The sequence below is a fragment of the Corvus cornix genome, chromosome 6, assembly GCF_000738735.6.
Source record: "Corvus cornix cornix isolate S_Up_H32 chromosome 6, ASM73873v5, whole genome shotgun sequence".
In the NCBI taxonomy this organism is placed as follows: Eukaryota; Metazoa; Chordata; class Aves; order Passeriformes; family Corvidae; genus Corvus; species Corvus cornix.
In genome coordinates, this window is record NC_046336.1 from 26,490,393 (window position 1) to 26,518,038 (window position 27,646).

Sequence of the window (27,646 nt, forward strand, 5' to 3'; positions counted from 1 at the left end):
TAGTTGTTATAATTGGCTGTTTTGGGTTATATCATAATTCATTTCTTTTCTATGGATGCTTTTGATCAAATGGGAAGAAAATATGTTTAAAACAAGTTCTGTAATTAAGATTAAATACCATACTTTTATTACATCTTTAGCTTCTAATAAGCTATTACATTTTTGGAGTCACTTTCTGTCTCACTATAGTGCCTCCATTCTTGACCACATCTATTCAGAAAATATAATGGTAACATTTTTTAGAATAGAACCCGTTTTATTTCTGTTGCTTCAGAATTTGCAAAATATCATATTTTTATTGCCTTTTTAACACTGGATTTATAAGGGTCCTATGAGCTGTAAATGAGGACAAATGGAAGACTAAAAAACCCTAATGGAAAAAAAATTTTTAAAGTTCTTGCATGGCTTACACTTCACTATCTTCTGTGACTTGAGAACCAATGCCTCTGACCACTGAAGCAGGCATGAATTTTGCTACTGACTTTGGAAGGGGTAGGTAAAGTCCTCATAGCTCTGCTCACACCCTAGTACTTTCAAATTGTATTACTCAGTTCCTCACAAAAGGGTCTTGGTTTCTTCCACAGCTTGACTTTACAGCAGGTGATTTGGTCACTGTCTACAAATAAAAAATGCATTTCACTTTGAAAATTAGGACTTAGTCTCAGGAGATGAGTACTGGCTTCATGCTAAGAAGACCACTAAGAATGGTCTTAGAAGGACTTAGCAAATTCATCCATGCAACTCTAGTTTAATTGGTCCTGCATTGCTGGGAGTAGTATTTTACTGAAAAATATTCAAGTGCCACAATTTAATCTTTATGACTTCTCTTGCTAGAATGATGTGTGCAAATCACACTCTCTGCCTGAAAAAGCAGAGGTCACTCTACAAGCCTTCCTTGTCCTTCCCTTCTCCTCAAAATGCTTTTAGACCAACCAAAAAAAAAAAAAAATTGCTCCATAATGGGAGCAGGAGCAGGTTCCATGTTACACTCTTTTCTGTTAATCTCATCCTGTTCTTACTTGTTCTGAGGCTATTAAGGAGTCAGTGAGCCTTCTTTGGGATGAAGAAGAGAGTAACAGACCGTGCTATTGCTATGAGGACTCTGCTCCATCCATGCTGTTGACAAGGGCAGCTACTAAAGGAATGTATCTCCCATCCATATTGTGGCACTGGGATAATTACATCAGTATCATGGTCATGGTGCTTTAGTGTTGATAGCCTTCAGTGGTTGTTTTTGAGCGAGAGAGATATTGTTCAAAACAAAGATTAATTAAATTACGTTAATTTTGGTTTGGATTACATGCATAAGGCAAAAGAGCTCCTGTACTCTGCATAATTTTGCCATTGATGAACCACCCGTGTGATTACTCTGATGGCACTTACTTTGTGTGGTTTAATTATATTTTCTTCCACGTTTGACTTGTCTACTTACACTACTGTTAGGTTGAGGGTTTTTTCAGTTAATGTATTCCCTTTTTTCTCCCTTTATTTCTACAGCAGCCTTTAAGAAGGATACCAGATACCTTGCTTTTCTAATTAATTCCCTTTCAGAAATCCATGCTGACTACTCCAAATCACTTTCTTGGTCTTACACATTTAAAAGTAGTTTCCAGGATTATTCACTCCATCAGGGATTGAGTTCTGGTTGACCACCTATAGTTCCCCAGATCCTTCTCCTTGCCCTTCTTCAAGATAGGAATGACATTTGATTTCTTCCTGTCCTAGGGAGGAGCTTCCTCTGATCACCATGACCTTTCAAAGATAATAGGAAGTACCATTGTAGTGACACCAGCCAGCACCTTTAGCACTTGGGGATGCATCTCATCCTAAATACCTCCTCACCTTTTCTCATTTTATCTACAACTTGCAAGTAACACTAATTAATTAAATATATAACTATATCCAAATGGCAACTATTTCACAACCATCTTTTTCCCTTTAAAGGCGTAGTTACCTTGCTCTGCTCATCTACAGAGCTCTTGCCCAATGGTACTTTATCAGGTGCAGAGTTTAAAATCTTTGACAAACATAAGAGAAAAAGTCAACTATTTCTCTTACAGCAAGGAGGGAGGGAAGTTTCCATTTCTAATTTTATGGTGATAATTATCCTACTGTCATTATTCTGTCCCATGCTTCAGCACAGATTTATAAAGCCGGTATCATATGCCTCCTAGGCTGGCTCTCTGAGAAGCAGATAAAATTCTGTCTTTTTACAAGCCTGCAGGGAAGAGCTAATTCAACCAGGTTAGTCATGATTTATGAGCATTTATCCTAATCAGTTTTTCTGACAAGCCTCCCATTGGGATACCACTAGGTTCGAAGCAGACACAAAAATCTAGTTTCATTTCTCATTCTGAGATGTGCAGAACTTTTCAATTCAGAGACTTCCATCTGAACACTTGATAAAACTGACTTGAACTGTAACTGCTTTGGAAAGTTTCTATCTATTTCTAACCTCTTTCCAACAGCTTCCCAGGGCCACCGAATGTGGTGTACAGCTCATCTGTGCTTAGTGTTAGGGGTGCTGCTGAGTATTCAGGTGGTGCTTCACATCTTCAATGAATACCAATCTTAATTTTTATTATCATTCCAAAATCACCCTTTTGGGGTAATGAGCTCTTTGAAATGTAAGGAAATTTAATCAGAAAATTAAATATTCTCTCAAACAAGAGATTAAAAAAACAGAATTTGGGGCTCCCCAATCTTTTTCTTTCCCCTGTTTTCCTTTGAGCAATGGATTTTTTTAAAATAATGTAAAAAAACCAAAAAATCCACCATTGCACACTGAACAGTTGCTGACTTTGGGAGACACTTGGCAACTGTTTCACAGATGAAGTATGTGAAGGGCTTCTTTGATGTTCTAAATAATGATTTTCCACCTGGAACTAGTGATGGTTTTATTGCCTCATGTCCACGAGGGATGTTATCTTCTGTGAAATTTTTTCTGGTCACCCCCTCCAAGAGTGACATTTAGAAGGAGGTAAATGTTCATTAGATGGAAGATGTAATTCTGATGTGCTTAAGTGCCTACATATCTCCTGAGAGCACTGGACTTTGCTTTTTGGGGAGGCTGATGAGGTACTGAGCAAATTTAATTACCAGCCTTACCACTGCCTCTTAATGCTTCAATAATCATTTCCTCTCATATACTTTTTCTTTAGAATTTATCTTTTAATACTCACTGCAGCAAGAAGCACTTTTAAATAAACTGAAGGTGATTACAAAATCCCCGTGTAAATTGGAAGGGCATGAGGAAGCATTTTTCACTTTGAATTATCAGACCTAGTGAAGTTAAGGATTTTGGCAATATGGTTTATATTATCATTCCAACCACAGTTCTCCTCAGATGTATACGGAATCTAACCTGGGGAAGACAAGCTCAATTTGGAAGATAATTAATTTGTAATTTTACTTCAGCTCTAAATCTCTCATGTGCAAACCATGACACTTAGGGGAACAGGAAACAATGGTTCATGTCAGATGCAAAGAGCATGGTTAACATTCTGGAGAATGGTGGAGACTCTTTGGTGCCAGAGTTACACGAGCCTTACAAATGAGGCACAGTTCCAGCTGGCTTTGCTGCATCTTGTGTCCTGTGGTGGACAGGCTGGATCTTCCTCTCCAAGGAAGCCTGAGGTTTTTAGCTCTTCACACCTCCTTCGGGCTGATGATGTCTGGAGTTTCAATACCAAGCACAGTAGCTGGAATTCAGCTTTCTGGAACAACGTTAACCAATGTTTCTAAGCAGCAGTAGTGATCATCCCTTTAAACTTATCCTTTGACGGTATTTTTATTTTCAAAAAAAAAGCATAGCTGTTTTTTGGTGGAAGAGTATACACTTTAAAAAATGTTTCAAAGAAACTCATGATTCCCACTGACCAGGCAAGACTGGAATATTTGAACTGATATCTACTTTTTGAGTAAAATATGTATTTCTTTGGTTTCCTGGGTACAGTGATGAAAGCATTCCACGTTTTTTGTAGCTTATGCAGGCAGAGTTTTCCTTCTGAAAACTGCATTTAAAAAAAAAAAAAGTGAGAGAGAATTAGTCCATGATCTAAGTCCACTTTCAGAGTGTGGGCTTATTTCAATGCTGCTTTTGTATATGCACTTTTCATTTACACTTAGAATTAGCTTGTGCCCACCCCTACTTATTGTCATGCAAATAATTGGTGACTTGTCAAAAATGGAAGTATTTTACCTTGTAAGCCCTATAAGCAAATACTTTTTACTGAAAGCAGCTCATCTTTGTCCCTGATGGAAAACCTTTTCCTCCACTGTTCTCTGTAGATAGGAGCATTCCTTTTAACAAGTAACAAAGCATCATGCTATAGTCCAAAGGCTGCCTTGGGGTGTCGCAGTGACCGCTCTCTTCAGCCCGGCCAGCACCTGCGGTGTGCGGCAGGAGTGCGGAGCAGCCGAAGGCTCGAGGCTTTAAAGCTGCTCCACCGGAGTTCAGCTCTGCCCAGGGGAGCTGAAGCTCCAGGTGCTGTGGTTGTCAGCAGCCCCAAAGAGGGACAGGGTAGAAAGTTGCGGGGAGGCTTGCCTTTGGATACCGTTTCAGGTCCATTGCCCAAAGCAAGTCCAAGGACCACAAGCCCACATCAAATCTGTGCAACAACTTATAAAGGGAGGCGGTACAAGGGGGATGGCTTTACAGGGGACCAATAGGGTCTTTGGGGAGGGATATGGACAGGGATAGACATTCATGTGGACCAGTAGTCTCAAGGGGAGGAGGGAAAGGGGTCACATGCCCCAATGGGGCATCGAGGTTTAGGGGATTTCCAAGAAGAGGCAGGGTCTAGGGGGATTGATGGGGAACATATAAGGGTAATTAGGGAGGGCTTTGGTGACAGGCACAGAACAGTCCAGAACTCCGGGAGGGGTTTTGGTGGTTGATAGGGAAGGTGCCAGAACAAGGGGAGGGGATAACCATTTTTGGGAGCACCGGGGGAGCGGCTTGGATCTGGGGCTGACCAACTGGGAATAGAAGTGGGAAAGGTAGGGATGAACCATTAGGGTACAAGGAACATACAAAAATAAAATAAAAACATCACATCACCACATTGGGGCAATCTAAATATTCATTTATAGTAAGAAAGAAAGCAGAGCAGACATTGGCAGGTATTCAGAATATATCTAATGCTCCAAAGCATAAATTTGCAACTGAAGAAAAATTAGTGTCCTATATTATAAAAACATTGATGTGAATTTTTAATATCCTAAAGTTCAGGGATGTTCAATTCCAGAACTGTGGCTCAGCCCATCAAAAAGAAATTAATCATCTAGAAATTGTGGTGACAGATTCATGCTCAGAATATTTATACCACGGTTGTGATTGATACATGAATGTAGACAGATGAGTTTGTAGATTTGCCAATGCTATTTCTCCATCATCGGTTTGGTGTTTGTGTTCATTCTCACAGAGCATGAGGTGTATTCCTGAGCACGCAGTGGCCTCCTGTTAGCAGATTTGTCTGAGAAATTGGCTACAGAATATTAGGTCTCTTTTCAACACCTTTTATTATTGGGGTAGTTCTTTAAAAATGTTATGTGGGAAGCCTGCCCCGAGCTAACAGCAAACAAATGACTTGCAGGGCACATAACTGGTGTGTGTTAAAAGAAACCCCAACAAATTTTGCATGTGTTTAGTGAAGTAGCCAGCTCACGTCACTTCAGGCAGCAGAGCAGTCCCACCTGGCATGCTGCCAGAGCTCCAAACTCTGTCAGTCGAAAGCCACCATGAGTGTACACACTGATAGACGTGGAATTACATGCTTTGGATGAAGTCCTGCTTCTGCTGAAGTCAGTGGCAAAATTCCCATTGATTTCTCTGGAAAGCAGTAACCTTGTTTCATACACCCAGCCTGTTTAATGTGTGAATCTCCTGAATTACATTATGCTAATGTTTTACACACAAAAAATGACACCCTGTATTTGTAGTCTCTCAATAAACGCCAGGTCAGGTCAGCTTGTACACTACAAGTCCTGCAAATTCATCAGGGAATTTGCCAGATCAACAGACTTGTACCAGCTTGGGCAGTAACACCTATGAAGAATTTGGGGTCTGTCTGTGTCTGTATCCTATTTCCCTTGATGTTCAAACTAGAACAGGCTCAAAGATTGTTCACCTCCACTACCAGAACCACTTAGAGAAATTCACTTCACCCACTTAAAAAGAGATTCAAAGCTTGTCCAAGTTGAAAATTGAATTGAATTTTAGCTGCATGCTTCCATGCTGATATTGGAGAGTAAATGTCTCAACAAGGGGCTGAAGGTCAGTGAGTTTGCCAACACTTCCACTTTCCAGGGGCCATTGTTACCCATGTTGATTTATATCAAGCCTTGATCTGAATTACTCCTCCATTCTTTAGAAAAAGGCTCCTGTCCTGGGAGTAGACTCACCTGTTCAGACAATAGTCCCAATGTAATTTTGTGGTCTTCTCTGGATTTATATCCTGGGTGAGCCCACAGGAATTAATTCCTTAGTATGACAGGCACAACAGGCAATAAAAGGTGTATACAGGGAGACACACAAAAAAGTCTACAGCTTTATGAGACAACTTCAAGAGTAATATTTATCTAACCCAGAGAAATTAATTGAAGGCTATCAGGAGCACAGAAGGACGTTTGCAGTGGCAGCAAAACAGATAGACAAACAATCCAACTAAGGCTTTTGATCTATGAAAAGAAGAAAAGACTCATGAAGAGCAGGTGAACAAAACATATTTTGTGCTTCCTTTCCTTTCAGCACTGAAAGGAAGGTTTATGGATGCCTGACAGGTATTTTCTTCAGAATGAAATGCATCACAAAATGCTTTTAATACTGGTTTAATTAAAACAGTACTGGTCTTCTTTATTTTATGATTTGGACTGTGTTTGTCTCTTATTCAAGTTTCTAGCATACCTTTTTTGGTTTAGTGGTGGTGGATTTGGTGGTTTGGTTCCCCCGCCCGAGAGAAGTTATATCTATATGAATTGAGATGTACACTAATTGTAACAATCGAAAATCAGTAGTTAAACCAAAATGGGATATCACTGTATAATGGTATTCAGTAAATACACTGAACAGGGAAGCTGTCATCTTTTTGGATGCTGTTTATGTCTGGTAACTATAATGTGCATTTCTTACGAAATGCTATGGTTGTTAGGGATAAACTAAGAAGTATAAGTGCCGTGGCTCTGAAGTTCTGGTCTGATATCAGTGGTGATCTGTGAACAGCATTTCATTCAAAATAAACATTGGCTGAAAATAAAATACAGTCTATAGTGTAAAAATATTAATGCTTAAGATGGTAGAAAGTCTGGAATTATTGCCACCTCAGTTCATTATATTTTTAGATACAGTGTTGATCATGTTTACTGCAGAGAGATTAGTTTGTTATTATCCTTCTTTAACAGTCCTGGCCTATGTCAGATTTAAAAAAAAAACAGCAAACCAACAAAAAGACCCAACCAAAAAAGCCTCAGAACAAATCTTTTTAAAACTGAGCTTCTCCAAAATGGGAACCACTATAAAAAATGAAATATACCAAAGTGTCTCATATGTTGTAGTTTGAATTATTGTGGACTTATTGAAGGGAAACATAATTAAAATAGAAACTTCCTGAACACAACACCTCATTTCTTCTATTAGCAATGATTATTCATCTTCATCTAGATCATATTCACTTCATTCATAAGTAATCAAGGTTATGATGTGCTGAAAAGAACAACAAAAATGTCGAGTTTGGCATCCCAATTCATTTAATTCATTCACATGAGGAACTACAAAGACCTCTTTTCAGCTGCAGAAGACAATTAATGTAAAGCTAAAACCAGAAGTAACAATCCTGCAGTATTGCTAGATAAGTGAGGCTAGATTGAGCAATGGTCTCTTTTTCCTCAGTTTGTCACAAACTCTTAGTATTGTTTAAACAGAGGGGATATTGAGCATTGTTTTCTCACTTCTTCAGAAATGTACATGGAAATGTATCCTGGACAAGGGCTAGGGCAGGGCACTCCAAAGTGCACTCCCAGCTATTGGGGTGTGGAAGAGAATATTTTATGTACCATTAGTATAATATTTTTTAAAATAGTGTCTATTTCACTTTTATCCCATTAACTTTTCATTTTCATTTTTTATGTATGTTTTTATAATGTAAATAATATGCTAGTAAAGTAGCACATTTATATTATTTATAAATACAAATATATGGGATGCATATTCAAAAAAGTTTACTGATAGCAGTGTGAGATCAAAAATGATTGAGCTGGAGAGCAATTATCCACATGACAGGTCCACACTAGATATAATTTGTGGTCATACAATTGTCTGGTGGTATTGATCATGCATGGCTGCATGAGGAACAGGTGCAAATGGAATTAAATCAGACTCAGTGCTTGAAGAGTTTACAGAAAGGCTATTTTCCTTTTTAGAAGGTAAGGCTAAAGATGCTAGAAAGGTGATAGAAAGGTTAGAATTCACGAAAGTGATTTTCAGCTCAGAAAAATGAAGCAAAACAGCTTTAGAAAAAGTAATCCAAATAATTAACAGTGACACAAGAAATCTGTAAACCAGTTGTGCAGATGGGGAGTTATTAGATAAAGGAGGAGGAATTGAAATTTGAAACAAAGCAGCACCAATGGCCAGAAAGAATTTGAGTAGTACTGTGGATACATGCATTATGGAATAGGAATTAATCATTTATGTTGACTTGGCTCCGGTATGGCTCTGTCTGGAAAACTGCATTTTTCCCAGGGTATTTCTGTATCAGAAAGCTATGAACACCAAAATGGAAGGAGTTTAGGACCAGTAAACTACTATGGGAAAGATCACAGTTACGAGATTATGTATAGAAATTAAAAGATTTATTAAAATGCACCTGTCTTGCAAAAGAAAGGAGGAGAAGAAGACAAAGGAGAAGAGGGTGAGGTGATATGGCTTAAAACATTGAGTGTCTCAGTGAAGAACAGAAGAAATGAGAGAAGTGTTAAGCAAAGAAAAATAATGACTGCTTTTATATAAAATTATTAATGTCAACATGATGAAGATCAATTACTTAAATTTTTGTAGCATTGATACTATGTGTTTTCCAAGAACATGAAAAGATGTTTCAGAGTTCAGAGCTTAATGTTTCAAAGACGGGCAATAGCTGAAAATAACACAGGTTTCTGAGATCAGTAGGGAGTCTGAATAGACCACAGAGGTTTAAATTAGTTATGCTATCTGGCCTCCTCCCAAGACACTTCAAAGTGGTTAAGTTCTTGGATTTCTAATACTCATGTGCTTCTCCTATCCCTTTGTGGAAAAGTACATAAAAGAAAAAAAGTGAAGGGAGACTTGTCTTGGCAGTAGATTATTTTTTATTCTTGTTTATGGTGTTCTAAGAGGAAACATATGAGACATATACACTGAAGTTATTTAGATGATGGCACCATGTCTTCCAAGGATGACAGAAGCACTCAGTCCATTCTTATGGGTGTGCAGGCACACTGGGACAGTGGGTTATGGCAATCTGTGGGTACTGAGACCACCTGGAATTGTTTCTGTATAGTGAGGACAGAGGTTGCTATCTAGGGGCTTGCTATGAATAAGGCGAAGCACCTGTGTAATTGTTTGGTAGGATCAGCACAATTATTTTTTCATAGGGAATTATTTTCCAGATCAGATTCAAGGTTGTTTTTCATTAAAGTCAATGATTTGTCTTTCCTTGCTCTTAAGAAATTCACTGCTGTTTTAAAAAGAGCACTTGGGTCCTGATGTATTTTCCAGCATGAAGTACAATTGATTTAAAATATAAAATGAACAAGCCTAAGTGAAGCATCTTTATGAAATGATGTAACCCTTTTCTAGTGCATTTAAGTCATGCTGTTTCTGACGACAGCACGACTCTCTGCAGAGCTGCCCAAGAGCAGCTGTAATATGGTTTGAAGGTCTTGTGGCTTTTGTATGTACTAGACAAATGTAGACATTAATCAAACCTAATTTGCTTCTGCCAGCAACTTCTTTTTATGCTTCTAAATAAAAACTGCCACAAACACACCACAAAACAAATCAGCTTACCTTCTGCAGTTCTTGTGTCAACCACTAAAATCATTCACCAAAGTATGGCTCAGAAAACTTACTCTAATGCTGATCCCAGGATGCTGGTTGTCTTCTATCATTATGTTGCACATGTTGGCTGTGTCTTAATTGGCTTAAAAGACTTTTTACAACATAAAATGACAAGACTCACACGGACACAGTTCTGAACTCAGAATGCAGATAGCTAACCACAGGAAATTTAAACATTTAAAAAACTTTCTGCTGTAGGCATGACCAGACACTGGGACAGGTTGCCCAGGGAGGTTGCAGAGTCTCCCTCCTCAGAGTTATTCAGAACCTCAGTGGACTCAGTCTGGAGCAACCTGCAGTCTTTGAGTAAAGGAGATTGGCCTGGATGATTTCCATAGTTCCCTGCCAGCCCTTCTGTGATTCTGTGAAGAAGCCAAGTATTTCCAGCAAGCAAATGTTCTGATCTACCCATTGTGGTATTTCTAGTTTCTATATGATCTCTAGTATAGGGTCTTGTAACTCTAGCTCACTTAAATTGTGTGCTTAGTGGTATCTAAAAACCTGGCTTTGTGTTGAAAATGGTGAATTTCTGCGTTCACTTTAGATTAGCAGTAGCAGCTTAAGCAATGGTGAGAAGACGATCGTGTTATATCTACACAGTCTTCTTATTATTGACTGGGTAGCAGATAAACATTAGTAAAGAACATCCTTAAGGGATATTGTGGATGAAAGAGCAGTGCAAAGACAAAGTGATATAATAAAGTGCTGACCTTTATTTCAGTGTGTTAGAGACTTTTTTGTCTCTTTCAGGATCTCAGAAAGAGTAAGAACATGAGCGCTGACAGCTGTATTTAAATAAATTAAGTAATAATGCATGTATTTTATGTAATGCAATTAAAACCAGCTTCAGTATCTTTTTTTTTTTTCTTGCAGTGGACTGAAAAAGATGCATAATGGCAATACTAGGAAAGCTGTCATTTGCCTAGGAGCACATGCTTAAACTGAATTCCCACTGCAAGTCTTCATGCAGGATCCAAATTCTTTTTGTCCTAGGACTCTTCAGCCAATTTTCCATGCCCACAAGCCATTCCAAAAGAAGTCCTTTTGGTATGACCCATATGCCCTCAGTCTGGATGTGTAAAGGAGGTTTCCAGAATTTCAACCTGAGGTGCCAAAGTCCACATTGTTACAATTAAACTGGCTGGAATTATGTTTTCTTAGAAGAGAAGAAAAGGCCTTGTGCATTTCAAAGTTATATAAGTTCATGAGATCCTTAGATTCCTTGCAGATTTTAGATGTGTCCTCCATTATGGTCCCAAAAGAACCAAAATGATGAAACGTATGAAAAGGTGAATGGGACACCTCAGACTAAGCCCACAAGGGAAATACTCTACCTGACTGAGAAACCTTTTTCTTTCACTGTAACCTCAGGCCAGAATGATCAGTACATATCTTGATACCTGAGATGGATAATGCTCTCCTATTTCAAATCTCCTTATAAGCAGTGCATCCTTCTTTTATTTTCCATTTTTATCCCCATACTCTTGCCTGTTTGAGACTAACCTTCCCACTCTGCAGATCCAGGAGGTATCAGATTCATCCTTTTCCTGATTTAAGGGACAATATTTTGAGAGAATATTAGCTTCAAAGGGTAATAATGTCACAGTGTGAATCTTGCACTTCGATTTAAAAAAAATGAAAGCTAGATAGAGTAGAAAACCATAAATCATTGTTTACTAAGGGTCAAGTTGGCAGAATTGAGTTGTTGTACATATGGCTGGAAGCAGCTGGTGTTCAAGTCAGGAAGGAGGCATTGGCTGGCCAACTGTTATTTGAACTAGGTATTACACATCCTGGTTTTTTCCGGCATAGATGTCATGGAGACATACAAAAAAAAAGATGGATACCCTGTAGCAAGTGAGGTACAGGGGAAAATGTATACACCCAGAAGCTTTATTTGTCCCACTGCATACAGAATGAATTGCCTAATGTATCTTTTTTCCATTCTGAGAAGTAAGGAACAATACTCCCATGTTGCAGACTAGAAGTTTAGGCACAGCTGCAGAAAGTCACCTCATCAGACTTCACTGGTTATGTGCTACAAAGCAGGAGAGTGGACCCCAATTCTTCAGAGTCCCAGATTACTGTTGGAACCACTGAATGAGCCACAGCCTAGTGTCTCAGTTGCATGGTAATTCTGTCCAGTTCTACTCAAGTCCCATTTCTGGGGTGGTTTTGCCACATAAGTATACTGCTTTTTCAGTGGTATTGTTCAGATCTGAGCTGATAGAGACCTCAAGAACATTGTGGAAAAGTATCTTTCTGAAAAACAGTTGTATTTATAAATGGCGACTATTAATTCTTTCTAAAGGATGAGTTTGTCCACTTAACCTCTTGCTAGTGCACGATGAATATTCCAGTGTCTGCTGTAGACATGTGAGTTAGTTAATGGGAAAGGTCAGTCAGCAATTATTACCATCAAAAAGTCATTTAGATCTGCTGATCCCCTGGATGGTGCTTTGGTTCTCATGGCTCACTGGGTTTTATACTCCTTTTCGGTGTTTGGAACCAGCAGTGTTTCATTGCTCCTTTTGAAAACTAGTAACAGCACTCAAAGGATGAGTTACGTGTCATGGTGCACATAGACCATTGCTGCTACATCTGAACTGCTCTTGAACCTCACTCTGTACTCCTCGTACTCTTTTAACTCTTACCAAATCTCTGGAAAAGTAGAAGGGCTGTGACATGGCAGGGTTTTGGTGTGGCTGCCACACAACTTTCTTGGCTTCTTGCCCAGCTTCCAAACTAATCTTCAGGAACCCTACATGTCATTCCTGGTGGTCAATTAACAAGACAGACAGCCAAGGTTCAGATATTGCAAGGGAATCTGGTCTGCATTGTGCTGTCAGCAGACAGTAGGAGTACAGGCTACAGAAAGGTGTAACCACAGTATTTCCTGTTAGGTTGGGTTTGTGGGGTTTTTTTCCCTGCTGTATTTTTTTAAAGGCCATTGCTAAGACTGACAGAGAGATATAATGACAGGGAAATGGGACATATTTGTGAACTCTTCTGGGTTAATCAAGTGTGCAAGTTAGAATGAGGGCAGTATGGACTCTGTTCCATATTCATACATATTCAGGTGATCTCTATAGCTTGAAGAAATATTTGAAAATGTGTTTTTAATCATGAAAATATGGTTCTGCAGTGACCATATTCATCCACAGTTTCTGTGAATCTAACAAGTTATTCTTTCTATCTGGTTACCAGAAATTTCCTTGTGTATTCCTAAGAGAAAGGCATAGTTAATACAGGATATCTGCTTGCTGCTGAGCTGACCTTACTCGGCATTAAAAATCAATAAATCACAGACAGACATTTCTGTGTCACCTTTCTCAGGATATGAATTCTCTTACTTGCGTGAGCATTTCTATTTTAGACCAGTGTAACCTACATAGGCATGTAAATACTGCAGTCAACACCACAGTGCCTCTTCCTGAACAACACGTGGCACAGGCACTAATACCTGCTATCTCTGGTGTGTTCACTTGTCTTTTCTGCACTCAAGGAGATGAGATCTGCTTGGTTTTAGCATATTCTGTTAGAAAAGTAAGGTTAAAATTTCACACTGTGTGAAATATTTAAACTTGTGTCTGATGCTGTATATTAATAATAGCATATTGATATATTAGCTGGATGACTTCTTAGAATATATGTCTGTGTCTTTTTTTACTTCTTGACAGAATGTCATACATGATTATTAATGAAAACAATAATAAAAATCTTCATTCAATTTCCAGTAGAGAGGAAACTACCTTTTGTTGCCATTTTCATATGCCATGTGAAAGATAAATAAAAAGATCTAGAGTCCAAACCTAAATTAGTCTGTTAGAGGGAAACCCAGTAATCTGACCACCTTACATGCATTTTTAAGTGTGTATTTCTTTATTTATTTTTCTCTTTTTTTTTCTCTCTGAATGTCCAAATCAGTGTTTGGATTCTTTGGAAGCACCTGCAAATTGTACAAAATCAAACTCAAATTATAGCTGTCATATTCTCATTAGTCTGTGTCCCAAAACAATTCAATGTACTAATAGAAATGTAGACAGCTGAAATTGATAAAGGTTTAATCTGGGTGATTTTTGAATTGCTTTCCTGGCAAACAAGACTGAAATAAGCCAAGACTCATTTCTTCCATATGAATGAGTATGATATTCCCTGCAGGATGGTTTTGATTTTTGAGCAGTTCTATTTTTAATTTATATGTCATTCTCCAGAAACAAAGGCTGGGCCAAAATTGACAATTGCCTTGTTTTAAACTGTTGTGTTTCTAACAAGCAGCCAGCCTTGCTCAGCTGACATCATCAGCGATCTTGCCAGAATCTCAAGGCTTAATAGTCAGAGGAGTCACTTAAGATTCCTGGTCTAGGGGAAGATGTCCCTGCCCATGGCAGGGTGTGGGAACCAGATGATCTTTAAGGTCCCTCCCAACCCAAACCATTCTTTGATTCCTGCATGTACTCTAAAGTAGTATTTGCTGAGTACTGCCTAAATATGTATCTTCATCTGCTTAGGCTTGCTTCTATTTTTAATTCCTAAGGAAGCGAATATCTGCTTTTCAGAAATATCTGACCTTAAGCTAGGTTGATGTGGTTGATGTGTGACTGAGATGCACAGATGGGTATCTGTCATAGAATTACAGCTTTCAAATTCAAGGACAAGATCTGCTTTCAGAATCAATTGATCACTGAGGTCTGTACTCCTTTGGGGTTTCTCTGGAGGATTATATCTGTATCACAAAAATGCAGAATGCCTTTGGTGCAAATGACGCCCAATTCAGGACTGCTGAAATATATGGGCAGAAAGTTTCATGGCTTATTCCACACAACCATTGGATTCCTCTCAGTGAATTAAAAAAACAGAGTTGCTAGTTTGAGAAGAGTCTTAAAAAAAAAAAGTAAATTTAAAAATTCTCATCCTATTTGTTTTTCCTAAAAGGCATTTTCGTTGACTCTGAACCTCCTGTAACTCCTCTAAATCTAACCTGCCCTTCTTGCTGGCAAAAGGGTTCAATTTGAAAATCTCTGTTTTTATCAGTCCAGTGGTGGAAGATTGAATTAACAACACAAGCCTAACAGCAGTTTTTGGAGTGTGAAAACTAAGCCAAATACCAGTTTTATCAATTTGCTTTGGAAAATGGAAACGCTAATTATTTATGGAGTTGTGCGGTATTTCATGACATTCAATTTCGTTTCTGACAGATCACGTAATTGTATTATGGGGGATGGAATTTGCAAACGCAGGGTACTGATCTAAGCCCCTTCACACCAAAAAGCTTGGATGGTTGATATGAATGAACTTCATTTTTTTTTTCCTTTCTGATCCCTTTTCTCATAAGTCTTAATGAATTGTAGATATGTTCATGCATGTGCACAAGTGTAAAAGAGTGCATATTTTCTTCAGGCTTTTTCATTATGACTTTCATTGAAATGACCTCTATGATATAGAGTCTTGAAGGGAGTAAAACAGAAAGAACTTTCTGTAGATATATTGGAGCTATGAGGTCTTTAATGTCTTTACAGCTTCAGTGGTGTCTCTTTTTTTTGTTTTTGAAGGTAAAAAACTTGAAACAACATGGAAAAAAACTTGTTATGAAAGTTATTGTTTTTAATTTGTATACTTTTTTTTTTCATCTCAGATATTCTGACCACCACTAAACCATGTCCCTAAGCACCACATGTACAAACCTTTTAAATAGCTCCCAACCACTTCCTTGGACAGCCTGTTTCAATGCTTGATAACCCATTTGGTGAAGAGATTTTTCCTAATATCCCACCTAACCTTCCTCTAATGCAATTTGAGGTCATTTCCTCTCATCCCAACACTTGTAGCAGGCACTAGCCATTTCCCCTTGGATTAGAGGGGCTTCAGATTGCACCTCATCTCTGTCTTCCAGTTCAGGCAGCTGAGTACCTGGACAACAACAGGTTTTACTCTTAAGGACTGAGGAGAAGAAGACATTAAGTACCCCAGCCTTACTCCCATCCTTTGTCACTGTGTTTCCCCTTGCATCCAGTATAGGATGAAGATTCTCCTTAGCCCCCCCCCCCCCCTTTATAGAGGCATTTTTAATTGTCTTTTATGGCAGTAGCTGGATTGAGTTCTAGTTGGCTTAGAGATTTGCAGTATAACCTTATAGGAAAAATTCTATATAACTAAATTTTTCCTAGATAAAATTATAGGTGGCATGTTTTAAATGACTCTCTCCTTTCTTCCATTTGTATTAAGTGTGACGTACCTTAACTTATGCAGTATCTTGTCCCAAGGTAAAAGCAAACAAATAAAAAGAGCAAGAATGTTATCTTTCTAAAGGTCATGTCTCTTATGATTAATGTGTTGTTTTGAACACAAATATCACTTAGCAATTATAATGTGAATGCAACTACCAAATTTTTAAGTGACAAATGGCATGCTTATATATTTATTTAGAGTTATACTAGCCAAAGCCATTTGGAGAATGAATGTTTCCCATAGGTATCCACATTTTATTCACAAATCAAACCAAAAAATTGTAAAGGCCATGAGTTCTTTTGTATTTTCACACTCCAACCTGTGATTTCAACCTGACATTTGCCATCTGCCTTAGATGAGTGGCTTCTGTGCTAGCTTCTATTCCACTGTTAAAAACATGGTTAATAATGTGGAAGGTGAAGGGGGAATGCTCACAGAATAAGGATGAAGGCAGAAGGAGCTTTGTGTCTCTGGCGATTATAATTACTTTCTTTTTTCTTTTTTTTCTTCCACTTGTACAGCCTGAAAGTGCTGCATGGACTGTCCTGAAATGCCAACTGCCTGTCAGTGTCATCCGTCAAGGGTCGAGCAAGGACTCGCTGTGACAGACATCTCTGCCCCAAAGGTAATTACCCCAATCTTCGTAACACTGAATTAAGCATTGCTTATAAAGCAAGACGCTTAAGGCCAATGTGGAATGTGAGGTTTTGCTTCATATTTATCCTGCAGCTGCTTTATTTACACTTTGACATATACTGATGACATAAATTAATCTGCTCGCTCTCGTTAGATTGTGTGAACTGCCTGTACTGATCCTAGAGTGGTGTCACCTGGCGCAGTAGCAAACTGCACTGATGTCAATGTTCCTGATGTTAGTAGTCAAAGGAACACAGGCTTGAAACTCAGGCAGCATGGCTCTGTCCCTGCCTCAGGGTGACCTTAAGGAAATTCTTTGTTGGCTCTCTGCTTCAGAGTCCTCTCCCCTACCTAGAGAAGGAATCCAGTGTACCCCCAGCTGGATAGCTGCAACAGAGATGCAACGCATCCTCTGTGATTTAAAACTAGGGTTTTTATTCTTTACTAGTTTCACTGGCTGTCACAGATCAATATTTTTTCAGTCATAAAAATCAGAATAAGCAGACTGGGGCTGCAAGAATTAATATGTTTCCTTTGATACTAAAATTCAAGTATATAGGACTGTGCACTGCATTTCTTTTCTCAAAGACTGCATATGAAATGCTATTTGCTGGCTTCTCATCTGTATAATTAAAGCAAGCCCAATTATCAGAAGGATTCTTATGAGGCTTAGCTGCTCTCCTACATATTCACTGTTTTACATCCATTAAAAATTATCTTCTAACCTTCCCTTGTAGAGTAAATACATAGAAAAGTTAGAGAAATTAACCTATTTTCAATTTATAGGGAGAAAAATAGGGTACATTTGATTTTTTTTTTTTCCAAATTCAGTAGTCATCTAAATAGCTATGGATTTCATAACTTGTTTGATCTGTGAATGCAACCAAACATTTCTAATCTCTATCAGATGTTGTGAAGCTATGCTTTTTTCCTCTACACTGCTTTGAGTACATCATGGTAATGGTCTCCTTCCTCAGGACCCTCAGCAAAGAAACATAAGGGGCCTTGGCCGCGTACATCCAACTTCAGATTTAATTTTGAGATTGCTTTCTTAGTGAGGAATTGCATCCTCCATTTGTAGTGGGCATTAAATACTGTCCAGCTCTCTGTGAGCAAGCATGCAGCCCATATTCTTTAGGATGCACTGTATTGCTAAACAAAGTGCCTCTGCACAGCTTCACTGTCAGAGGTACAGCTCTGCTTCTGTTTGCCCCTGCCTTTCTGAGGCACAGGTACTGTAGGACGTACTGAATTCATCAGTAGCACTTCTAATACATACGAAGTAGGTGACCAAAAACCTGGTAATGCAGTCTGCTTTCATATTAAAATGGATGTAAAAGGTTTCTCCTATTTTGAAAACTGATCTTCCACAATAATTGTTTATTTGCAAATGCGCAGTACTGTTGTGCTGCTTTCTCAATGAGGAATGCCCAGGATGAATTTTAAAGCAATCAGGAATACAGGCATGACTTTAATAGCACCAAGTATGCTGGATAACCTGGAGCTTATCTCAGCAAATGTCAGAAAAAGTATTAACACTCTCCTACACACTGAGCAGGAAAAGACCTCAGATGGACCCAGTGATTGCTGAGATCAGCCCAGCAGCCCTGGTGACTTGGACAATATTTGCCATATCGTAAGAAGAAACTCTCCTAATAGAAATATTTGCTACCATGTAAATGTGAATCTTTGGGTTGATTAGAAGAAATGAGAAAAAACTTTTCCTGATGCTCTTTCATAGTTTGTTTCAGAGGTAGTCGTAGCTGCCTGTAGCCTTTCTGGACTCTGTCTTTGCCACTTTGCTGAAGGGTAGCTGGTTTGTTTGTTTGATAAGACTCCTGGAAGTGCCAAAGTAGAAGAAGTTTTCAGATGTGAGCATAATTCAATTTCTGTATGGAAAGTGCCTTGACTCTTCTTTAACTCTGCTTTAACTTCCTCAGACTGAAATCCCAGGTAGTGGTAGAGAATGCAGCCTCATATTCTCTGTCTTGTCCTCTTACCTGCTTTGTCTGATATCATATTGGCCTGTGAGGAAAAATTGAAGGAACTGGATTTTAGCCCAAAGAAAAGACAACTGAGACATACAGGAGGCTTTAAATATTTTAAAAGTTTCTGCAAGGAGGAAGAGGAACAAACTGTTCTCTTCAAGTTGTGAGACAAAAAGTAATATGCTTAAACTGGAACAAAAGCAGATTTAGAAGGAGCTTTGTAGAAAGAATGCTCCAGTGACAAAGATCATTAAGAACTAGAATAGATTGCATATAGAGGCTGGGGAGGTGTACTCACTGGAGGTTTTTAGGGTGGTTACAGAACTCTCTGTCAGAAATGCTTTAGTTGATTTGGGGCGGGTGGATGCACCAGCTGATCCATTTGAGTCTTTCTTGCTCCTTCCTAGGATTTAGCAATAAGAGGCTAAAGAAAGGGGAAAGACTACACCAAATATCCACAGCTGGGTGGCTTTCCTATTCGAGTGTTGAGATACATCTGTAACAATAAATTTTGTCACAGGCTACACAGCTCTAGTCAAGCAGGTAAAGTATTCTCTGCCAGCTTCCCATCAGGCATCTGCTGATTGCTGGATCATTGGCTTTAAAGTAATAAGGTATTTTTTTGGAGTATTTCTTGGAGAGATGTGCATGGATTTGATTGACAATAAAGTATTATCAGTTTGAAAAGGGTTGCAATTATGCACATTTGTATTAAGTTGAGGAATGGGATAGAAATTCTCAGATCACACGGTTTCTTTTCCTTTATAATTTGCGACTTTTGAGTAATAAAATTATCTGATGGCATAAAGGGTTAATGTAGTTTGTTCTTCCTGTAAGCAGCAAACTATTTTTAACTGGAGGTGAAGGGGTTAGTTAGTCTGTAATATCTGCATAAGTCACACAGTGTTAATTTTAAAAGTTAATTTATTTCATTTCACTAGCAAATATTCTGCCTCCAGGAATTATCCTTTCTGTGAAAACTGTTCTGACTGTTTTCTATTGTCTATTAACATGATGCTTGGAGGATATTTTCTATGGGAATGCTCAGACTTAGAGCTGTGCCCACCTGCAATGATATAACTAGAAAAGCAAATTGCATTATCCTCTCAGTAAGCATTTTAGTTCTTTATTGTTTTAACCTGAGTTCTTGTAAATCAGCCAGAGCAATCAGTTTTAATGACTCCTCTAAGAGAAAAACAAACAACAATGGAAAAGCTCTGCTTTTTAAGTTTAATCCAGAAAAAAAAAAAACCCAGAAAACAGAAGAGGCACTGCATTTTTCCCCCATCAAAACCCCTGATAAACAACTAGTTCTCATTGCTTGCCCTGTGCTGGGGGTTGGGAGATTCCTGAGCATATGAACATTAAAGGGAGAAGTTGTTTTTCAGTGTTTGCTGTGAACGGCAGTAATTCAGCAATCTGCTCAAAGGACTGCACCAACAGTAGGGAGCAACATGGCCGTGGTCCAAAATAATCTGATTCTGGTCATTACATATTTAGTGATCCCCAAATAAGTTTGCATCAATTAAGGGCTTGATTTGTTTTCACTGAAACCCCGTGCATGACTTCTCAGCTTAATTCAACTGAGCCATCCCTTCTGCCAACCCCCCATATGAAAATGTATTTCTCTGAGATGCTTTGGTTTTTTAAAGGAGAGAAAATTTGGAAAACCTTTAAGGACTGAGTATGAAACCAAGATGACTAACTGACTTCTTTCTGATTGCCAGGCATCTGCTCCTTCCTCCTCAACAGTAGTGTCAAGAGCCCTAAAAAGGAATGGCAAAGCAAATGAATTGTTTAGATCTGTTATCATTCTCTCTTTTCTCAGCAGACCATGTCTTGATTCATGAATTTTTAAGATTATAAATTGTAACCACAGAATCATAAAATAGTTGAGATTGGAAGGGGTATCTGGAGGTAATCATGCAAGTCTTATAGATGTTCTAAAAGTAATGGGTTATAGTAACTGCATTCTAAATCTGGTAGCTTATTTAATTGTTAGATGACTATAAGACAATATTTTGGAGACTTAAGGCCAAGAGCCCTGCTTTAGGGAGAGGAAGGATAAGTACATTAAAATGACAGCCTAAAAGCTGGAAATAAGAGAAGGAGAGAATGAGAAAGGACACTATTCCATCTGAGAAGTAATAAGGTACATGGTACAAGGGAAAATGTATTTATTCTTTCCAACTATACCAGTTGCTCTAAAAATATAGTACCTCCTCCTGTGAGCAGTGACTTCCCTGTGTCCTGAGAACAGTTGTTACAACATTACTGCCTCAGAGACAGGGGTTTTAACCTTGCAATCTAACAGTGATTTTCATGTTGAACAGCCTTACTCAGTAGTAGCAGTGTGTGCTGTTATTACACAGCAGCAGAAACAAGCTTGAAGCCCATTTTCCTTTCCCTCTCCCTGCTTCCTAAGCCTTCTCTCCTGCCACACTACTCCAAGCAAGTCTCCATCACTAGAGAGGCAGCATTTCTGCACGTGGTTCTAATGTGTGCCTGTGTTAATTGTTAAGCTGTCATCTGCCAAATAAAGCCCGATGACCAAAGCATGCCTGCCTTGCTCTCAGTGATGGCACTGGTTTGAATGTCTTGTCTGTTCAGGTATGGATCTTTACACAGCCTGGAGGAACAGCAGTGGCTGGGCAGAGGTGCTAAGAAGGTGAATGAAAAGGCTTTCTTTCCAGAGGACATCTTACTAAACATTTTTTAAGAAAAGCATTTCCTCCTAAACATTTAGTGTTTGTACTCAATCACAGTTGCTATATGAAATCTGTATTTTCTACCAATACAATGTTTTATATAATTCTGGAACAATTCCACTGGTGGTGGTGAACCAAAGCAAATTTCAATGTTAGAAACCATGATCAGATTGGTTAGGGAGGATAATAAATCCTTTCTTTTTTTTTTCCTAAATTGGTGTTTAATTAAGATATAAAGATGTCAAATCTGGTCTCTGTGGCAAATATAAGAAAAGTTTGAGTACTAATAATCATCTATTTGGTTAAGTTTCCTTCCCATCCTACATCTCTGCATGAGCCTGCCATTAGCAGGGAGTAAATTACCAGTACACAAAAAATGATGGGTTCTTCAGTATCTGTACTTCATTTGTAATGATTACTGATATATAGATATATATATATAGGTATAGAAATATATAGATATATATATGGAGTTTTGTTGTTTAATTAAAATCATCACAAATTAATTAAATTATTTAGAAATTTGAAGAACCTCTAAGATAAAAGCAAATGTGGAAAAATATACAGAAAAATGTACTTATATTGAACTGTTTTTTCCATATCATGGTGCTCAATATGTACTTTATTTATCTATATGTTTTGTTCTTCAGAAGGGAAATGCCTGTGAGATGAGAGACTCCTTGGAAAGGAAGGGAGACTCTTCTGGCCTTTGAGCTATTGAACATGCTGTTGGGAGAGCAGCTCCCAGAGCACAGGAGCATGTGTGGCACAGTGCAGAGTGCTGAGAAGGAACAGGGACAGACAACCTTACAAAAGTACAACATGTCGGAGACACTTCTGCTGGTGCATAGAGGGGACTGTAGAATCTGCTAAAACCCAGAAAGTGACTGAGTCAGAATTAAACCAAGCCTAAGAGCATTTATTCACCAAAACCACCGTAAGATCTTCATTTCTATGTGCTCTTATGCTTATTGTTTGTTTTTAATTTTTGAAGTTTGCCTTCAGTTTGTACTTAGAAAATAACTCGTGGTTGCTCTTGAGAGACTTCTGCATATTTCTAGCGGGTTCAGGATGATTTAGTGATTAGATTTGGACTTTCACTGGGTCGTCTTGTGCACTTTCTCAAACTGTTCTGTGGAAGTACTTTGTCAGTTCTTCCAATAATTCTTTCACCCTCCATGAAACAAGAAGTAGACTTGGCATCTGCTGTGTGCACAGCAGCCACTTCTGCTGAAGTGGTAAGTACAGTTCTAGTGAAATCATGCGAGGAATGGTGGTGAATTAAGATACTCATTTTCTGTTTTCTCCACTGATTGGTAGTCAAATTTTGCTTTCCTTATGTAATGCTTGGAATTACCATCTTTTCTTAACAATACTGCCATATTTCTGTGTCGCAGTAAGAGAACCAGACATTTTCTTCTTTCGTACATTTGCTTCTTTTTTCTTTACAACTTTTAAGTTGCTTCTGCGATGGAATTATGGAGAAGCTTCTTTTCACACCATTCAGGGTAGAACCAGTATTCTATTTTATACTGGGTTAAAAGCCTGGGTTTTTTTACAGTTCCATGAAATACTCAGTTTTTGATTTCTTTATATTCTTAAATGGGCACCTGGGAAATTTGCTATGCCTTTGAATGGCCAGTGCAACCTCAGAAAGTTCATGTAGAAGAAGCAGTTATCTCGGATGAGCAATAAATTCTAACCTACCTCAATAAAAGCTACTGGCCAAACACCATAATTACAGCAAAGGTGAGTAACTGATAGTCATCTCCAATTTCTATTCTGTTTCATTTTTAGAAGATGGGAAGCTGCTCTGTTCAACTGCCTTATTTTAAGACTGCTTGGTCAGCAAAATTGCATAGTAAAATGCAAGTACAAACTACTGAGGGGATTGAAAAGAAAACTTGATTTTAAGAAATGCTTATGTTTTTACTGTGCTGGAGCCCATTTAGATTATTCAATTTACACTCTGCTTCCTTCGATTTTATGGAGCTTTTACTTCCATGGCTATGAACAGTATGTGTGTCAAAATCCGCATCATAGAATTAGGCCTGTGGAGGCACTTTCTGACACGTTCCCCTGGATATGTGTAGAAAGAGGAGTCTCCACAGTACAACTTGAGATCAGCTAGACAGCTTCCCACTATTAAAGCTGTCATGCCTGTATCCCTAAAGGGATCCAGTGTTTCCCTCAAACCTCTGTCTTTTCTGAAGACTTCTCTGATTGTTCCATTGGATGTTCCCTGTTTCAATGGCCTCAGGATAAAAGTTGCATCCGAATGACACTATGAACTTCTAATATTCTACATGTAAAGACATAAAAAAAATCCTAGCTCTAGCCTATTTATAATGGTTTTATAGGCAAACTACTTATAATTGAGAAGATACCTGGTCTTTTGCAGTGAGATCAGCCTTATGTAATTTCACTAGATTTCTTACCTAGCCTGTAAAACATATATAATTTAACATAAAATATGGGATGTAGCAGAACATACAAAAATGTCTTAACAGAAACATAAAGTTTGTCATCATCAAGACTGGCACAAGGAATTGATTATTCAGTGTGGTGTGTCATATTTGGACTGAATGTTGTTCATTAATATTTAATTGGACTGATAGTTAAGGCTTTGTTGTTTTGCAGATCCACAGCTTCTAACTAAGAGGAAAGCACACCCAGAGTGGCCTCACTGATGTGAATACACTCACAGAACCAACGGGTTTACCGTCTCTATTCTCTTATACACTAGCTACTGGTTGAGATTTGAAAGGTTGATACATTTAAATGGAAACTCTTTCTTGTGAGAACTGTCTAACCTAGTCCTCAGGAGGACTAGCAAAGACTAGAAGGATACTCAGCATGAGCTTGAAGTTGATTATGACAGATATTGGCATTCTGTCTAAAAGCATGTTTGAAGTGAAATATTTTAACTGCAGCAGACTGAAATCTGTCATTGCTACCTGAGGATGTGTAAAAGTCTCTAGGCAGCCTTTAGAGCAAAATGATTTAGTTGCAGAAGGCCAAGTTTAGTTCCTGAAAGCCAAGTTTTTTTACTGTAAAAGACTGGACAATCCAACCAATAGTGGAAAACACAATCCAGCCTCTCTTGAACTGCAGTTTACATTTAAGCAACAGTTCTTGAATGGGAAACTCTTTACAGGTCTTCTTTTTCATTCAGTCTGTCTGGAATCAGCTATTCCACAGTCATAAGTAGGGATGGGTGGTAGTCACAACTGGGATGCCCTGGAAAAAGTATTTTTCTCCTTTGAGATAGACTTGCTGTAGGCATGGTGCTTACAGATCCGTACTAGGGATTTAAGGGCTTGGATATGAGGGATATGAGAACCATCAGGCACAGGGATTATTTATAGCACCATGTCAAACCCCATAAGAAACATGGATGTAGAGTGCTCTTGGGTGGGCATGGCTGAACTTCTCATGGTGGCATCTGCAGCATAAAACAAATAGTGTAACTTGGCATCAAGACAGCATCCTTGACACCAAGGAGGCAGCATCTCACAGAGCATGCATGTGGCTTTTGCTCACTGCCTGAGCAGATGGGAGTTTTGGTTGTGTGTAATATGGATGGATTTGTTAGCCTGGGCTGACACAGAATTGGTAGTATTTCAAGCAAGATCACTTGCTTAATAGACCAGATCTCTTCTCCAGACTGTGCAACTATAGAAGAATTATGGCTTTCCATTAGTAGGGACAAATGTAAATATTTTGCACATAGGTCTAAGATTTTTTAGGAGAAAAATAATCAGAAAACTTGAGATAAGAATTTTTTTCACTTTCTATTAATATGACAAAACCATGATCTATTGCTATTTATAAAGCTAATACTTTTTCGTATTTATGCCTCCCAACAAATCACCTGGAAGAGTTGTTCATTGTGAAGCAACTCAGAATGTTAATAATTAGAGCAGAGACAGAGAGGTAAATTCGCAGGTCCTACCGCCAGCTCAAAACAGTGAATGCTTTAAATATGTCTTGGGTTTACATTTATTCAGAAATGATAGATTATGGGAAGATACAAGACTAAAGAGAGGTCCCCTAGGAATATGCTGTTCTGTGGAGGAGATATGCATACATCAGGTGTGTCACACTGATCCTATGATGACTCTTCATGTGAGTTTTGTTTGCATTGCTGGTTTTTAATTTTACTATTGTAAAATGGGAAGGTGCAGCTAATCAGAGGTGTTCAAAACCTATTTTACCTCAATAAAGAATAAGTTTCTAACCCTGTACCCTACAAGAAAAAATACCCGTCTTCCCTTAACATCAGCTTTCTTTAGCTTTCCCATTTTCTTTTTTTCAATTCTATCAAATAGAGGGACTAATGTGTGGAACCCAGGGCTCGTTCCAGTTATGTGGTAGGTGAGACCTGTCTTTGAGTGAGTGAATTGACAGGAAAAACTGACAACTGTGGAAGAAGCAGGAAAGAGGAGTCTGTTGGGCTGTGTTGGGAGCTGGGTGTCTATACCCCTATGATCAAAGAGTATACCAAGAAAGCATTGCAGTCTGATGATTTTAACAATCATCCACTCTTCTTCCTGAGGTATTTCTGTGGTAGTGTGGCCCTGCTATTTGAGAGCAGAGTTCCTCTAAATCTAAAGTACATTTGCATTTTTCAAGATCCCCCCGCTGTACCTTCCTCCCCCCTCAGGCAGAAATCCAATACAGCTGTGACTTCACAGCCTGGCAGCAGCATATTCCTGTCCTGTACAACCGCTGTGTGTCCGTCCCATCCTTTTGGCACTATCAAGAAATGCTTTCAAGAGTTCGGCCCTGTATTTATGTGTGGGACCGTATTCCAAGCTAGCACCTAATCTCCTGCCCTGCTGCCCTCTGGTATCTATTCCACTTTGCTGAAAGATCACATCTGTTCACCCCAACTCAGGTCTCTGGTGTCACATTTCTGGCCCTCACCATCTCCCAAAATTTGAGCATTATCTTCCAAGGCAGAAAAGAGCGGTGAGGAAAAGGGAACGCTTCCAATGGGATCCTGGGTCTGGTGCTGCTGGTCTTCCGTGTATCATGGGAAGCAGGATGACAGCCAGGGCCCTGCTGAGTCCAGAGCTGCTTCTGGACCTAGTCATAAGACATTCCTCATGCTTCCATCCTTCCTATTTCTTTTCTGGTGAGAAAAAAAAAAGAAAATGCAGAGGCAAAAAAGAGGTCACAAATCAGGAATGCAACTGAATGAAGATGAGATTAAAGTAGAGAGGGAAAAAAGAAACTAGAGTTCTTAATATTTCTTTCATGGTATAGGGCAAGTCATGGATCAGTCCTTGTGATGTCCTAACTAATTTGTCTTCCTTTAAAATACAGCCATTTTATAGAGATAAGCTTGCTTAATCAGAATGTTCTTTGATGAAAATATATCTAGCTAAAGTGCTAGTTCAGTGAGAATTTTCTTCACAGCGCCATTGTTTGAAAAAAATCTGTTTTGGTCTGTAGTACAGAAAAGGTGGAGTGCCCTGTGGAGGTTTTCCCTATTAGTATGCCAGGCTGTTGCTCATTTCTCCATTCAGTAATCCCTGAGCTGAACCCCTTGATTTACCATGGACAAATAGAAATATTCATAACACATGGAAATAAGCTTTTGGTTGTGAATAGGATTTGTTTGCTAGCTGTTGATCACTCTCTTTCTTTACTGTTCTTTATGCTATTGCTTTCAAAATTGGTGTCATAAAAAGTTAGAAAATGTGTATTTTGAATGGATTCTTCACAATATGACACCACTTAAAGGCTGGATGTTGTCACAGGCAGATACTTAATCAGAGCTTAATCAACAAACTGGAAGAATCAAAATTAGTTGATGATCAAAACAAAATATAAATGTATTCTCTAATTGATTAGAGTGGCTTGGGAGGTTCTGCAAATTAAAAGGTTTTGCTCAGCTGGAATGAAAATCAACCTTTCTTCCTATTTTCCATCCAGAAATAATATTTAATAGCAGTTCAACAATCTCTGCTCCTGAGGAAAAG

The 27,646-nt window shown here is 38.6% G+C and overlaps 1 long non-coding RNA gene across 1 annotated transcript in view; it reads left to right on the forward strand.

Moving 5' to 3' along the window:
* Nucleotides 1-27,646, forward strand: part of LOC120410189 — a 149,039-nt gene that overhangs the window by 82,815 nt on the left and 38,578 nt on the right. Inside the window, exon 3 of the long non-coding RNA XR_005602146.1 lies at nucleotides 16,846-16,949. This is a non-coding gene — a long non-coding RNA (uncharacterized LOC120410189). The remainder of the gene's footprint in view (nucleotides 1-16,845; nucleotides 16,950-27,646) is intronic.